This window comes from Lathyrus oleraceus, chromosome 2, assembly GCF_024323335.1.
Source record: "Lathyrus oleraceus cultivar Zhongwan6 chromosome 2, CAAS_Psat_ZW6_1.0, whole genome shotgun sequence".
In the NCBI taxonomy this organism is placed as follows: Eukaryota; Viridiplantae; Streptophyta; class Magnoliopsida; order Fabales; family Fabaceae; genus Lathyrus; species Lathyrus oleraceus.
In genome coordinates this window covers 67140466-67156883 of record NC_066580.1, presented here as the reverse complement: position 1 = coordinate 67156883, position 16418 = coordinate 67140466, and positions in this window count along the sequence as shown.

Sequence of the window (16418 nt, the reverse complement as noted above, 5' to 3'; positions counted from 1 at the left end):
CCAAATGTCACAACATTGTGTTTTAACATCCAACTGTAGAATTCAGCTCCTTCTTCTGCCACTTGAAAGAACTTCCTCCCTACATAGAACAAGAGTTCAATGCTCTCATAGACTTGATTGTGGAACCAAGTTTGAGTAAACAACCTCCATCCTGCAGGTTTGCAGTTAAGTCATCCAAGCTCACACCTTGATGAATCCCTGCTTCTTCTCCAAAGACATCAGACACTCTGATGTATGAGTCTTCAGACGGACTAGTTAGAAATTGTCCCTTCAGCTATACCAAGGATTCCACTTCCTAAGGCAAGGCTGTTTCCATGATGTTAAGAATGCTTCCACTTATTCTTAACTTCACAGTGTGCATTAGCCAATGCACTTCCATACCTAGATCAGAAGTAAACTTATCCAAGTAACCACCATCAGGACTATGATGTTTTCTTCTTCTTGTACACACCAAGGCTGAACATGTTTCTTGCCAGGAAACCTTTTCAGTGATCATATGCTTTTGCTGCCACCAAAGTGATAGATCATAAGCCAATGTACTATCCTTCCTGTGATTCTGCACAGGGTATTGAAGACGAGATGTTCCAACCTCTTTAAAAACATCAATAATCTTGAGCTCCAAGGATAATCAATTAAATACTTGTACTTGGCACAAGTAGCCATTGATCTTAAATCCTTTCCCAATATTCCTTTCAGATACTTCCACCATAAGAGTACTTTGAAAATACTCTTCTTGTGTCAACATCTTCTGCTTGCAAGCACCTCAACAGTTTTGAAAAACTTCCCAGATTAAATTCACCCTTAGGAATGTGAGAGATGAATCCTTCCTTGCAAATGTGTCACACAACCACCAGAACCCATGTGACACAGGTCAACAGCCAACCAGACCCTAGGTTGACCAAACGTGAGGAGGTTAACCAAAACTCCCCCTCAAATTAACAATCATGGAAACTCCACACTAATATCCATGCATTGTACACAAATGTCTCAACATGACATACACCATCCCTACCAGTGGCAACTAACTCTATGAGTTATACCTATACATACTCCAATCACACCAATCAGACTCCAGCTGACCATACGTACTAGTGAACGAAAACAACACCAGTCAATAGTAGATATGCATTGCCAGAGCATACTACCTCAACCAACTTCTGAATCTTCATATTCTCACTACTTGAAAGAACTGCCACTTCTGAGCGTGGTGTTTGAATAACAAGATTCATGGTCCCAATCCTCTTAAATGATATAGCAATCAGGTTACCCCATTATTGACTTCTAACATCCAGGGAACTTGTCTTCCAACACAACATAGTACTTCAGGGAACAACTATCCCACCCTGATCAATCTACAGGAATAAGACAACCAGCAGGAAATTGCATAATGTCACATCTCAACCAGCTCCACTTCTAGAGATCAGACTTCTAAAAGTGACTTTCTTGAGCACACACACAGTTGACCCTACCCTTGTCAACTTAGCACAAACAGATGTCTCCTCTTCCAGGTCAGGAGTAGGTTCCAAACAAAAGTATCCCTTTGTTTGACACCTAATAACATCTGCTCTTCAACCAGTAGCTGCATACTTGTTGAACAACATGTTCTAACATCACATAGAACATTAGTTCCACCTCCTTGGAACAAACCCTTCTTGAAAGTATTCAAGGTCTTCATATACACTACCCAAGAGAGTAAAAGAATCAGTGATCAGGTGATTCTTACCATCCTGACGTGAGAACGTCATGATGAGTGGACTTGAGGAGACTCAAGTATCTTTGACATCTTCAGTAGATTATGATGAAATATTGAATATAGCAGCCTTTCATCCACATGAGGGGAAACTACATCAGAGTTTGAGTTTTGCCAGGTATTATGCAGTGGAAATCATAATACAACTCAACCTATGAACACACACTTCACCAGATCAGCCTCCAAGAACATACCAAGTTTGAATATGATTCAATACTTAGCAAAGTCGTCCCACACAAGGCCAATTGCCAACCTCCAGAGACAGGTACACATAGTTCCTGTCATGCATAGTCCATCCACCTACTTCAAGGGACCATTCAGGGAGATCACAGAACCTTCCACAGGTTCCAACATCAGTACTAACATAACTCCTTGCAAGATACCAGAAAGTATCACCCATGGATCTCATCCAGAACCAGAACAGGATGCCTGCTCTGATACCATTTGAAATTCTGGTGTAGTCAGAGTTCAGATGTTCTACTCCATATCATGACATCTGATCTAACATTGTTGCAAATACAGCAAGACAGTTATATAAATTATGATCCAGTACTCATATGCACACATTCACAGATGTTACAACATCTGCTAATATACCACCATGGAAAGAAGAACATCCAGTTCTGTCCAACTAGTGCAAACACACAGTAGAGATCAAACATAGCCCTTATGTTTATTTATCCTGCCCAGTTATCAGCATGATGTCTCAACATTAGTTTGAATATCACCTGTCCCAACATTACAGATGAGTGATCTGTAACAGACCAACCAGTCCATCAATATCAGCAGTCAATGATGAATGTCATAACATTCTGTTTTACATTCAGACTGCAGGCTATGTGTCATATCTGTTATTCCCTTCATAAATAGACTAAAACCAAACTGAGTTATAACAGACAAAATATAGTGTGCAGAAGGTAAAAACACAAGCAATTGTTAACCCAGTTCGGTGCAACTCACCTACGTCTGGGGGCATACCAAGCCAGGAAGAAGATCCACTATCAGTAGTATTAATTCAGAGTTAAACTCCCCCGTTTATAACTCTTCACTTAATCCCTACCCAATGCAATCTATACCTAGGAACTCCTAGATAGAAACCTCCAGTTTCCATTCCTATCACTACAATTACACTGTAATGTTTAAACAACTTGAACTTGCTTCACAACTTCGTTCAAGAACATAATAACTCTTGCCTACAGGCTTTGAGTCACAAATACTCTCAGTTTTGGAACACTGAGAAACACATGGTAACCTTCCCACAGGTTGGGAGGTTTACCTTACACACACCCCTAATTTTACATGGTTTGAGGCTTACAAAACCTAGGTTACACTATGCTATTTATAAACTAAGCACCCAACTGGATTTTGGCCTTCAGAAATCGTAGCAAACTTCTCCTTTGTTGTTACAAAGCCAGCAGAAAGTTTCTGCTACAATCAAGGTCTTCAATCGTTTAGTTCCTAAAATATCTCCATATTTAGTTCCTAAAACATCTCCATATTTAGTTCCTAAAATATCTCCATATTTAGTTCCTAAAATATCTCCATATTTAGAAACTGTTTATTCTGATTGAGTCTTCAAGACCTCCACAAATAGCATATGCTGTCAGGAATGAATGTCACAACATTCAGTTTGACGTCCAGAACATAGACCATATGCTAAGTCTGTTATTTTCCTGAAAACAGATTGTGCTAAATGTTGTACTGTAGCAGACCAATCTGTCTATACTTCAATATCAGCTTACAGTAATAAATGTCAAAACATCCAGTTTGACATTTACACAACGGCCTTATGCCAGGTCTGTTATTCTCTTGATAAACAGACTGAGATACATACTGAACTGAAGCAGAAAACCAACCTGCCTATTATTCAGTATATGTTGTCGCTGATGAATGTCATAACATCCAGTTTGACATTCAGACAGTAGGCCTTATGCCAGGTCTGTTATTTTCTTGATAAACAGACTGAAAATAAATAATGAGTTATAGCAGAACACCAACTATTCTATTCCTCAGTATCTGCTGACAGGGATGAATGTCATAACATCCAGTTTGACATTCAATAAGTCCTGTATTAGCTAAACCTGCAGTATACTACTCAAAATGTCATGACATCAGCCAAGACATCAGAGTACAATTAGATGATCTAACACATAATGCAGTCAATCAAACATCTCCACAGCATGTCACGACATTAGTCGAGACATTAGAGTCTAGTTAGTGTTTTACCATAAAATGTAGCCAATCAAACATCTACAATGGAATCTTCGATCGAACGCCTTCTTCATCCGCTTTTAATATAGCTTCCCATGGCAGGTAGCAACCATTCTTTTCTCTTCAATAAGGTTCAACTGGTCAAATCTATTTTGCACCCACTCAGCCTCGTCGAGTTTCACATCTGTCATCAACCTCAAGGAAGAGAATTCAAATTTGACATGCAAAACTTCCTCCATACCATAGACCAATGAAAACGGAGTTTCCCCAATTGAGGTTCGTACCGAAGTTCGGTAACCGTGCAGAGCGAATGACAACATCCCATTCTAATCTTTGTAGGTCACTACCATCTTTTGTACTATCTTCTTTATGTTCTTATTAGCTGCTTCTACTACCCCATTCATCTTCGGGTGGTAAGGAGAGAAATTATGATGTTGAATCTTGAAACCCTTGCACAACTTTGTCATCATCTTGTTGTTGAGATTGGACCCATTGTTTGTTATAATCTTCTCGGGAATTGCATAACGACAAATGATATTATGCTTGATAAAGCGAGCAGCCACCTGCTTAGTCAGGTTGGAGTAGGAAGCAACTTCCACCCATTTGGTGAAGTAATCAATAACTACTAGGATAAAGCGATGTCCATTTGAAGCGATAGGCTCAATACGTCCGATCATATCAATACCCCACACTGCGAAGGGCCATGTTGAAGTCAGAACATTCAAAGGTACATGAGGAACATGCACTTTATGAGCATAAATTTGGCATTTATGACATGATCTGGCATGAAGGTGGAAGTTAGTCTCCATAGTCATCCAATAATAGCCTGCTCTCAGAATCCTTTTCGCCATGGCATGACCATTGGAGTGTGTTCCAAACGAACCCTCATGAATCTCTTCAATAATTTTGTCTACTTCGTGTCTATCCATACATCTGATCAGGACCGACTCATGGTTCCTCTTATACAACACCTCACCACTTAAGAAAAACCGTGCAGACAACTTCCTTAATGTATTCTTGTCAAGGATAGTTGCATCCTCTGGGTATTCCTGTTTCTTAATGTATCTCTTGATATCATAAAACCAGGGTTTATCATCCTGAGCTTCATCATTAGCATAGCAAAAAGCTGCTCATCCAAACTCATAATGTTGATGAAGGGGGCCTCATTTGCCCATTTGACTTTGAACATAGACGCCATAATGGACAGCGCGTCTGCCAAATGATTCTCTTCTCTTGGAATATGGTCAAATGTGATCTCCTCAAAGTATGGAATTAGTTTCATCACATGTTCTCGGTATGGAATGAGATTCGGGTGACGACTCTCCCAATCTCCATTAATTTGACTAATGACCAAGGCAGAATCCTCATATACCTCAAGATGTTTGATTCTCAAATCAATGGCAACTTCAATCCCATAGATGCAATCTTCATATTTAACCATGTTATTGGTACAATCAAAACAGATTCTGGCGGTGATTGAAATATGAAAACCTATGGGGGAAGTAATGACACCTCCGACACCGTTTCCTAAAGCATTTGAAGCACCGTCAAACACAATCATCCATCGTGATCCTGGTTTTGGACCTTCATCTGGGTGTGGTCGGTTGTAACATTATTTGAGAAATAACACGTCTTCATCAGGAAACTCGAACTTCATCGGTTGGCAATCTTCCACAGGATGATGAGCTAGGTAGTCATCAATTATATTACTCTTGATGGCTTTCTGATTCGTATACTGGATATCATATTCTGTTAAAATCATTTTCCAACGGGCAACCCTTCCTGTGAGAGCAGGCTTCTCAAAATATATTGGATCGGGACCATCTTCGAAATCAAAAGAGTAGTGTGGGTCAACATGTACTATCTTATCCAGCGAGCAGCCCACGCTAGAGCACATCAAGTTTTCTCAAGCAGTGAATATTTGATTTCACAATTGGTAAACTTTTTGCTCAGGTAGTATACTTTTCGTCTAGATTTGTCATGTTGGCCTAATACACATCCCATCGACTCGTCGAGGACAGTGAGATACATGACCAAGGGTCTAGCCTCTATTGGAGGCATAAGAACTAGAGGTTCTTGCAAGTACTCTTTTATTTTTTCGAATTCTCTTTGACAATTATCATTCCATACTATTTCCTGATCATTTCTCAACAATTTGAACATCGGTTCACATGTAGTTGTCACATTGGAGATAAATCTAGCAATGTAGTTTAACCTTCCTAAGAAACCACACACTTCTTTTTCGGTTCTTGGCTCAGGCATCTATTGAATCTCTTTTACCTTTGCAGGATCAACCTCAATTCCTCTTTCACTGATAAAAAAGCCAAGTAATTTACCAGACCTCACTCCAAAAGTACACTTGTTGGGATTTAGCCTTAGCCTGAACTTCCTCAATCTTTCAAACAATTTCCGCAAGTTGATTAAATGTTCTTCCTCTGTATGGGATTTCGCAATCATATCATCCACATGGCACTCAATCTCTTTATGGATCAAGTCATGGAATAGGGTTACCATTGCACGCTGGTAGATTGCCCCTGCGTTCTTCAAACCAAAAGGAATAACCTTGTAACAAAAGGTTCCCCAAGGTGTAATAAGCGTAGTCTTCTCCATGTCTTATAGAGTCATTTTAATCTGGTTATAACTTGAAAACCGTCCATGAATGAAAAAATTGAGAATTGTGCGGTGTTGTCGGGCAATACATCAATGTGAGGAAGCGGAAAATCGTCCTTAGGACTTGCTCTGTTCAAATCACGATAATCAACACACATACGTATCTTACCATCTTTTTTAGGCACCGCAACAATGTTAGCTACCCACGGGGGATACGAAGTAACTTCCAAAAAACCTGCATCAAATTGCTTTTGCACTTCATCTTTAAATGTTTTTAGACATATCAAGAAGCGTCCTTCGAAGCTTATGCTTGACAGGTGGACACCCTTCTTTCAAAGGTAGCCTATGCACCACAATATATGCGTCTATCCCATGCATGTCTTGATAGGACCAAGGAAATACGTCAAAAAATTCTGACAACATGTCGATCAACCTTATCTTCACACTTTCTTCCAAAGAAGACCCTACTCTGACCTCTTTCACGTTATCCTTAGTTCCATGATTCACAACCTCAATGTCTTCTTGGTGCGGCTGGATGACCTTTTCCTGTTGCCTCAATAATTTTATCAACTCTTCATGGAGTTCACAGTCTTCATCATCTTCTTCTTCGACTTGATAGATCAGATTGTCAAAGGCATAATGAGCGATAGCAGAATCATTATCAATGGGGTACGAGGTGGATGTGGATCTGCATTAATGATGTTTTTATACTTTTAGGAAGTGTGTGGTGAAAAGAAAATATTTCCATTTTTAAAAGGAAAGATAAAAGTAAAAGTAGAAAGACAAGGATCAAAAGATTTGAATGCGAAAACATCCTTTATTTTATGATAAAAATTGCAAATGAAACATGGTGGCCCTACATGATTCACCATTCCTTGGGCAGAGCGTAGGAATTATTGCATGATAAAACAAAACAAAAGAAAATTACTCCTGATTGAGAGTGACTTGGATGACATCCTTTGTAGTCTAATTGCAGAGTTATTCACCTAGAACACTTGGCCGGATCCAATTGTTAATGTCATAACCAATGTCATCATCATCACTGACAACATTGGCCTGGTCATTATTGATAAATCCAACACATATAAATTTTACCGGAGTAAGAACTTTTGGAGCCTGGGGAGCTTCAAGAGCTACGTCTTGCTGGGAATTACTGAAACCGAGGCCCAATTTGTCAATTTCAAAGGCAGATCTAACACAGGACCCCAACCTTCGGGGTGACCATTCTCGACCACTGCTCAGGCATCCTTCAATGAAGATATGGGAACTACATGCCTCTTACCCTCAGAACGAGGGGTATTGATCATCTGAACTGTCTCAAATGCCTGAAATGGAGTTTCATGTACCTCCCATCAACCTCTATATATCGGAAGGATGTCAAATTACTCACCATGTACTCTTCCTCGCCACATATAGTAACAATCTTACTACCACTTGGGAATTTCATTTTCTCATACAATGTAGATGTTACAACGTCTGCCCCATGAATCCACGAGCGTCCAAGCAAACAACAATATACAGGCTGTATGTCCATGATGAAGAATGTCTCACCAAAGACTTACGGTCCAATTTTTATAAGTAGGACTACTTCACCAAAAACAGCTATTCGAGACCCATAAAAATCCCGGACTATCAAGTCGTATGGGCGCAATTCAACTCCAGCATAGTCAATCTTCATTAAGGCAGACTTGGGTAGCACATCCAAGGATGATCTGGTGTCTACCAACACACAAGATAATGTAATTCCTTTGCATTCCATATAAATATGCAAGGCTATGCTATGATTGCGTCCTTCTGGAGGGATATCAAAGTTTGTAAAACCCAAATCGTTATCAGCTGAAATACTAGCCACAATCCCTTCTAACTGGTTGACCGTGATGTTTTGTGACACAAAAGCAGAACTTAATAATTTCCTTAGGGAATTCCTGTGAGCTTAGGAACACAACAACAAGGACAAGATTGAAATTTTAATTGGTGTCTGGCTCTGATGATCTATCACTTTGTAGTCACTTTTTCTGATTAATCTCAATAACTCTTCAACTTCTTGAGACGAAGAAGTCTCTGGTACTACATTAAAAGCACTAACTTGTACAAATCCTGAATTATCACCCACTACTTTGTTTACCCTTGACTTTTTCCAAGGCATCAGCATTATCTTGTGCGTTTTATGGAGAATATATCATACCACTTATGGTAATTCGTCCTGTACCGACAAAGTTGTCAACATTTTAACTTGTGTCTTCACTTGGTTTGTCTTCAGAAAGCTTCCCTTCTTGCTTCACCCCATGGTAATAAACGTCCGACCCATAATGCCAAGGTACAACATTCTCGTTGGAGTAAGGAATAAGACCAAGAAACGTGATTGTCAATGGAGTAGGCCTAGCAGGCGCTGGAATATTTGCAGGAGTATATGGAATGGAAATTACTGCCACATATGTCTCTTCAATTTTCTCGTCTTCCATGATCCTATCACACTGTAGAATACCTTCATTGATCAAATTATGAATCCCAATCTTCATACTAACACATCCCTCGGGTTGATTCTGGCATTCACAACAATCTGGGGAACACCCAGGAAAAACACCATTTTGGATCAGGTAACTCATAACACATGCCATAGGAGTAGACAACATGTTCACATCCATGATTAAATTCAGACTCTCACCCTCATCCACAACATTAACAGTGGGTCTGACATGAGCTAGCATCAAATTTTGAATAACATTAGGTCCATTTTCTGGGTTGAACTGAATGGCCTTCGAATCCAATAATTCTTGGACTTTGTATTTAAAGGTCCAACAATTCTCCATATCGTGGCCTATACCGCTAGAATGAATTTCGTAACGAGCATGAGGATTATAACCTGCAGGGAGCCTCTCAGGAGGAGGTGGAATGCCCCTTAAATTAACCAATTTTAACTACAATAAATGTTGAAGCACTTGAGAATAAGTCATTGGGAGTGGATCAAATACTTTCTCAATTCTGGACTATCTTGGATGATTATAATTGCGACGAGGAGCGGCTTGTTGTTGTTGCTGCTGTTGGTACTATGGTTATTGTTGTGGAGGAGTTGCGATGAGAAGAATGGCCACAACATTCACATGTTGTTATTGATGTGGATGGTGATGTGGATGGTGATAGTGTTGTTGATGTTGCAGCTGGTATTGTCGTCGACCTCTGCCCCTCTGAGTATAAGCATCTCTTGATTCACCCTTCTTCTTCTTTGGGTAACCACTGAACGACTTCTTACTAACTTCACTTACAGAACTGCCATTATTGGCTGACTGTATTTGACCCATTTTGAGACCAGCTTCAATTCTTTCTCCAGCCATTACCAACTCGAAAAACCAGTAGAAGTACTACCCACCATCCTGTCATAGTAAGGACCTTGTAAGGTACCCATGAACATGTCAACCAGTTCTCTCTCCATTAATAGAGGTTGAACTCTAGCAGCTAGTTCATGCTATTTCTAAGCGTATTCCTTGAACGATTCATTTGGTCCATGAGTCAGACCTTGTAATTAGTAGGGGTGTTCGCGGTGCGGTTTGGGCGGTTTTGACCATAAAAATCATCTGAACCACAAGAGAAAAAAGCATGCGGTTCGGTTTGGTTCGGTTGACTTTTAGAAATAAAACCAAACCAAACCAAACCAAATCAATGCGGTTTGGATTGGTTCGGTTGGTTCAGTTTTTTACAATATTTTTATTTAGCCATACATACACCTATAGAGAACAACGTAACTTTGTGTTTAGCCATTCATACATTAGTAAATAACATCAAAACTCATCATATTTAGAGAAAAACTTCTCATTCAATATACAAAAAATTAGATTAGAAAAAAGTGGAATAAAAAATATATATAAAATAGTAGCATAAAATAATATCAAAAATATTATAATAAAACATAAAAAACATATGAGAAGAGAGATTAGATAAGATGAAAAAAAACATAAGAGATGCGAGATTGAGAAGAAATGTGCGATAAAAATGTAATTAGAAGATAAAATAATAATATAAAATATGAAAAAGAAAGAACGTAAGAGGGGACATATTCGAGTAGAAAATGTGAAATGTACATGGCAAAGAAGACGAAAAGAATGTGCGGTACTACTAGAAGAGATTTAAGAAGGTTGAAATTGAAACCCTAAGTGTGATTAAGAGAAAATCGTTTGTAATTGTAAGGTTAAGACATACTAGGTTTGAGTTTTGGATTGGATGTGGGATAAGTGAAGTTTAAATGGTAACATAATGCGGTTTGGTTTGGTTTAGTTCGGTTTGCAAAATACAAACCGCAAACCAAACCAAACCGTGCGGTTTTGTTAAAAAATGACCCAAACGCATCCGAACCAAATGCGGTTTTTTGCGGTTTCGGTTTGGTTTGGTTTGGTTTGCGGTTTTCTATTGGGTTGGTTTGGTTTTGAACACCCCTAGTAATTAGGTCCGACTTATTGCCATATCAATAATGTATTGGTAGTGCTTCACAAATGCTTCCACCAAGTCTCTTCAGTTTATGATGTATGTTCTCTCCAAATGCATATACCATTCCAAAGAGGCCCTAGCTAGGCTATCCTGGAAAATCTGCATTAATAACCTCTCATCTTCAGAATAAGAAGACATCTTGCGATAATAAGCTCTGACATGCGTCTTTGGACAAGTTGTACTAGTATACTTGTCGGTGACAGGAACCTTGATCTTAGGTGGAACCCTTACCCTGGCACCATTCCCAGGTAAGTAATGTCCATCTCTAAAACACATTGTCCCTCTACAGCCTTCAATCTTTCTTCCAACAGACGGTACTTTCTATCATCATCATGAGCACTTATGTCACTGTTATGCATTGAATACATATCTTCGTTACGATCCATCTCCAACTCTTGCATTTGAGGGTTTCCCCTTACATTGGGATGCCCCTGTATATCCCCAGCAATGAGATGTGGTCCTCTATGATTGTACAATGGTAGTGGAGGTGGTGGAAAATTTCCATGCAGTCCCTAGTTCTGAACATGATAACCATTAGCATGTTGATCATTAAAATTCGGCCCAGCAAAATTCATAGCAACATTGGGACGAGGCTACCCCACAGAAACATCTTCAAACATCAACTCAGGTTGTTCATTCTCAACATGAGGCCTCTCCACAAGAGCCCTCAATTCTTCCTGATTACGAGTCACATTGGTAATGGCCTCCACGAACTGTGTCATCCTTGCATCCATCTGGTTCCTCATTTCATCAATCTTAGCCTGAATTTGATCCATCTGACGTCTTTGGTTGCTTCTTGTGGCGTAATGGTGAATGATTGGATTTGCAATCTTTGCTAGGAAGAGCAGAATCAATAAGAGAGGTCTGACCAGAAAACCTGTTATGAATGCATGAATGAATTTAATGCATGTAATGACATGTTTGTGTATTTCTAGAGTTCTAAAATTTTGATTCAAGTTATATAAGCAAAAATAAATAGAAGATAGATAATGAACACTGGATAGACCGAATATCAAATTCATTAACAAATCAGAGTAGAATAAATAGTTCTTACAAGAGAAATAAGCAGATAATCAAAATGAAAGTGCATATCAAAAGACCCCATCCACAATTTTGATGGTGGCCACTATATGGAAAACAAAAAGACAATCTTAATCTTTCCAATCCACATAGGTCAGAGGTCTTCCGTTCTTGAGATACTTCTGGCTCCAGGCTTTGGACTCTTCAAACAGCTTCTTTATCTCCTTCTGATTGTGCTTCTGGACAAGGCTTCAGATAACCACATCTTTTTGAAAACTCATACCATCTAAGTACTGACATTGTCCAGTAAACTTCTCACATTCGTTGCATTCTAGGAGTTGAATTTGTGAGGGAATATCATCTCTTTCTTTCAACTGAGTTTTGAGGCTTGCAATCTCCTCCGCAACTTTCTCCAAATGAATGTGGCTTCCTTTGAGCTGAATTTCCACTCTTATCCTCTGGGTATTTTCCTCTTCGAATTGAAAATTTTTATCCTGAAGTTGTTTCTCTAACCTTTTAATCTTGCCCTTGTACTTCCTTTCCATTTTGACTTTAGAGACTTTGAGTGATTCATGTTCTCGATGCTTTTGCTTGATCTCTTTGTCAACTTCTTCAAGAGCTCTCATTTGTTCTTCGATAATTGTAGAAGTTTCCCTTGAAATTTTGTCGGCTTTAAGCTTCTTTCTGACCCTTCCATCCACAACAAGACCATATTCACTAGGCAATTCATCTCTCTCTCTCTCTCTCGCTCTCTCTCTCTCTCTCTCTCTCTCTCTCTCTCTCTCTCTCTCTCTCTCTCTCTCTCTCTCTCTCTCTCTCTCTCTCTCTCTCTCAGTTTATGAGCCAAATCCATTTTTCTTTCCTAAAGCTAAAAACTTGCATGCTTAACTTTTTTTCTCCTACTTCAACTTTTTGTTCAAAAGCAAAGTCTTATTGAAATACTCTCTAGGAACCAAATCAGGGTGATCTTCCTCTTGAGGATACAATGGCTTCTCCATTGGAAAAGGCAACAAGACAGTTTGAACTCTATCTTTTATCCAATCCGGGTAAGGAGGATAAGCAACATAATCTTTCTTTCCAAAGAACTCTTTTCCTTTACACGAAATATGATTCCAGGCCTTAGCATCTTTCTTCATCATTTCAACACCATTAGCCATATTGTAGAATAAAGACTCTTGTATACTTTTATCCTCTAGAGCTCCTTTCAAAGCATAGCCCAATTGTCTTTGAGACAACACAAGATTATAGTTTATACCTCCCCTAATGCCCATAAGTGGCACATTAGGAAACTCTCCACAACTCACAATCACCTCAGATTTTTCCATCCTATCCAATCTCAAATTATACCACACCAGGTCATTGGAAGTAAGTCCCATCAATCTCTTAGACCACTTCGAGGTTTCCTTGTTATTTGTGAATGCTCCTTTGCAATGAAGATGGCTTCGGAACCAATGATACACAAGAGGAGAACAACACCATACTAATCCACCTCTCTTCTTGTGATTTCTAGAATGAATGGAATGGTAAACATCTCCTAAAAGTGTTGGTATGGGGTTCACCGTCATGGAGATATGAATGGCGTTCATATCGACAAAATCAACCACATTGGGAAACAAAACAATGCCATAGATACTACAAGCCAAAACAGCGTTGAAAACCTTCCAATTCTCTTCTATAGCCAAAGCATCCAGAGAGGTCAAAAGAAAGCTCAAATGAAACTCAGGGAGTCCTCCTTTGTATTGAGATTAGCATCCACCACAGATTTGCCCAAATAAAGGGCAGCATCAATATGTTCAGAATCAGGGACCTGCATAGACACATGGAAAGGAACTTGAAGTTTGATGGGAATTCCCAGAATACATGAATATTCTTCCAAAGTTGGAGCCAACTGATAATCCGGGAAAGTAAAGCACCGCAAAGGAGGATCATAGAACTGTAGCAGAGTATGAAGTGCATTGTGTTGATATTTTCTGAGAGGAGCTTTGAGGTAATCTAAAATCTTCCCATAATCCCTTTTGAAAATTTCTAGATTGCCAGGAGGGGATATCTCAACCATCTCGAGAAGGGAAATACAGGTTGACCTCAGGAAACTTGTAAGAAATATGTCCACCTCTGCCAATATCCATCTTTAGGAACGATTTAAATAACGAGAATCAAGAATTAAAAAACACCTAGAAATACAAAGACATGTGTGTTAAGAGAATGAACATAACGATGCTTATGAATGCAAATGTGGTTTCCATATCAATGGATAACTGATGTGCTCGATAATTGGCTGAATGGCTTAAGTTCAAAAATTCAATTAATGCTTGTTTTATAACAACCACCCCAACTCACAGGTAGGTTCTAATCATAACATACCAAGCTTATAAGTGGCGACCATAATAGATGGTTCTCATGATAACACTTTGTCTAGTGCATAAGGCATGCAAGATGTAATACCCCAATTTTGACCCTAAGATCCCTCATGTTATCTCATCATTTTCATTAGCATTGGGATCATACCTTGGTATCCTCCTTACCCCTCATTCATTGGGTTTGTTTTGGGAGAGATCACCAAACACCATGTGATTGTATCATACTTTGTATTTTATCATTTACTAACCAAAATGCAAAAAATATGTATTTGCATTTGCCTAACTCTTTTGTAGGTATGGCATGATCACCTTTGATCCATCAAGTTCACATCTAGGGTTTAAGACCCTCATTGCTAAGAGCTCAACCAAGGAATGGTCCATAATGGATATAAGCATCATATATGAGTCCTCGTGATGTCTCCATGTTATTTTGATCAAGATTTCTTCAAGAGTTTGGAGTTGGTTTACATTGGAAACCCTAGTTCATCTGGGTATCTTGAGTAACTTCTTTAACAAGTTTCTTCACCAATTGATCAAATTTCTGAAGGGACACTTAAAAATTCATCATCTTATGCATATATTATCTACCATGAGCCCAAAAAGTCAAGGGAGTTGCAAGTTAGCAAGTTGGTTGATGGTGGTTGGCCAGATGAATTCATCTGATCAAAACTAGGTTCCCCTAGACCATATCTCCTACAATTTTCCTCATATGAAAATTATTCCAAGAGAAAAGTTACTCTAAATGCCATTACAAACAACTTTAATGTTGAGGTATAGAGCTATTTTTTCTTGTAAAATCATTTTTTATGTTGAAACATCATATGTCATTTTGTCTAAACCCTAATTTGAAAGTCAACTTCCCAAGACCATAACTTGCTCAAGTTTTATGAGATGAAAGATTTACAATTTGAAAAATCAAATTCAAGGTGTCTAATTCAGTTTTTATGTTTGGAGGAAGAGATATTTCAAATTTTATGAGCATGTGATATGAGGATACATTATAGGTCATTTTGGACCAATACCATTGAACAAGTGATTTTCCTCAACTTCAAAAATGCATAACTCATTCATCACAAATCCAAATTATGTAAAATTTGTGACCATTTTGAAGGTTTTTTAAATATGTACAACTTTGATAAATACACTTTTCTCATTTTAAGCTCACATAAAAAGTTAGCCAAGGTGGAATAATTGAACATATGGCTTCACACTTAGAAAATATTTTGACATGTTGAAATTTCCAAACTTCCACCTCACAATTCATCATCATATAAGTTCCAAATGGAAAAGTGTTCAACATGAGAATTGTTCCTCTTGATCTAACATTTCCAAAGAGTCAAAATTCACTTATTTTGGACAAAGTTTGAGGGGTCTGCGCATGGCTTGAACAAGGTTGTATCAGTTCGCAAGAATCATGCTTCAAACATTCAAATATCTTTGCCTTGCAATGCAATCTTCATTCAGACCTCATTTCAGTTGATCTTGGACCTATTTGAGTTGCTTCATGGGCCTGCACATGCCCATGCAAGCGTGTACCTCACATTTCCAATTTTAGAAGTATTTTCAAGTGTGCAAATAACACTTACCATTTGCTATAAATTGAGGTCCAATGCTTCAGTTTGAAGGACCTTGCGCGCCAACTTTGCCTCCAACCATTGGAATCCTCTCAATTTAAAGGAAAACCTGATAAATTTTAATTGAAATTTGAGTTTGAATCTCACTGTTTGGAGATTCAAAAACTCCAGGATCCAAAGCTTTGTATCATTCTTAATCCACTTCTCCAAGCTCCACAAGCAAGATCAAGCACGAATTGAAGCAAGAGAGATCCATTTCTGCACAACATTGAAGGTATTTTTCCAGATTTTTCTTCTCTTCATTTCTCTCTCAATTCTCATCAATTCTCTTGGATCCTTGGTTGTCCGAAGTCCTACCAATGTAGGCAAGAAGATTGAGTTGCTTTGAGGTCAAATCGAAGCAACTCAGTTCACACA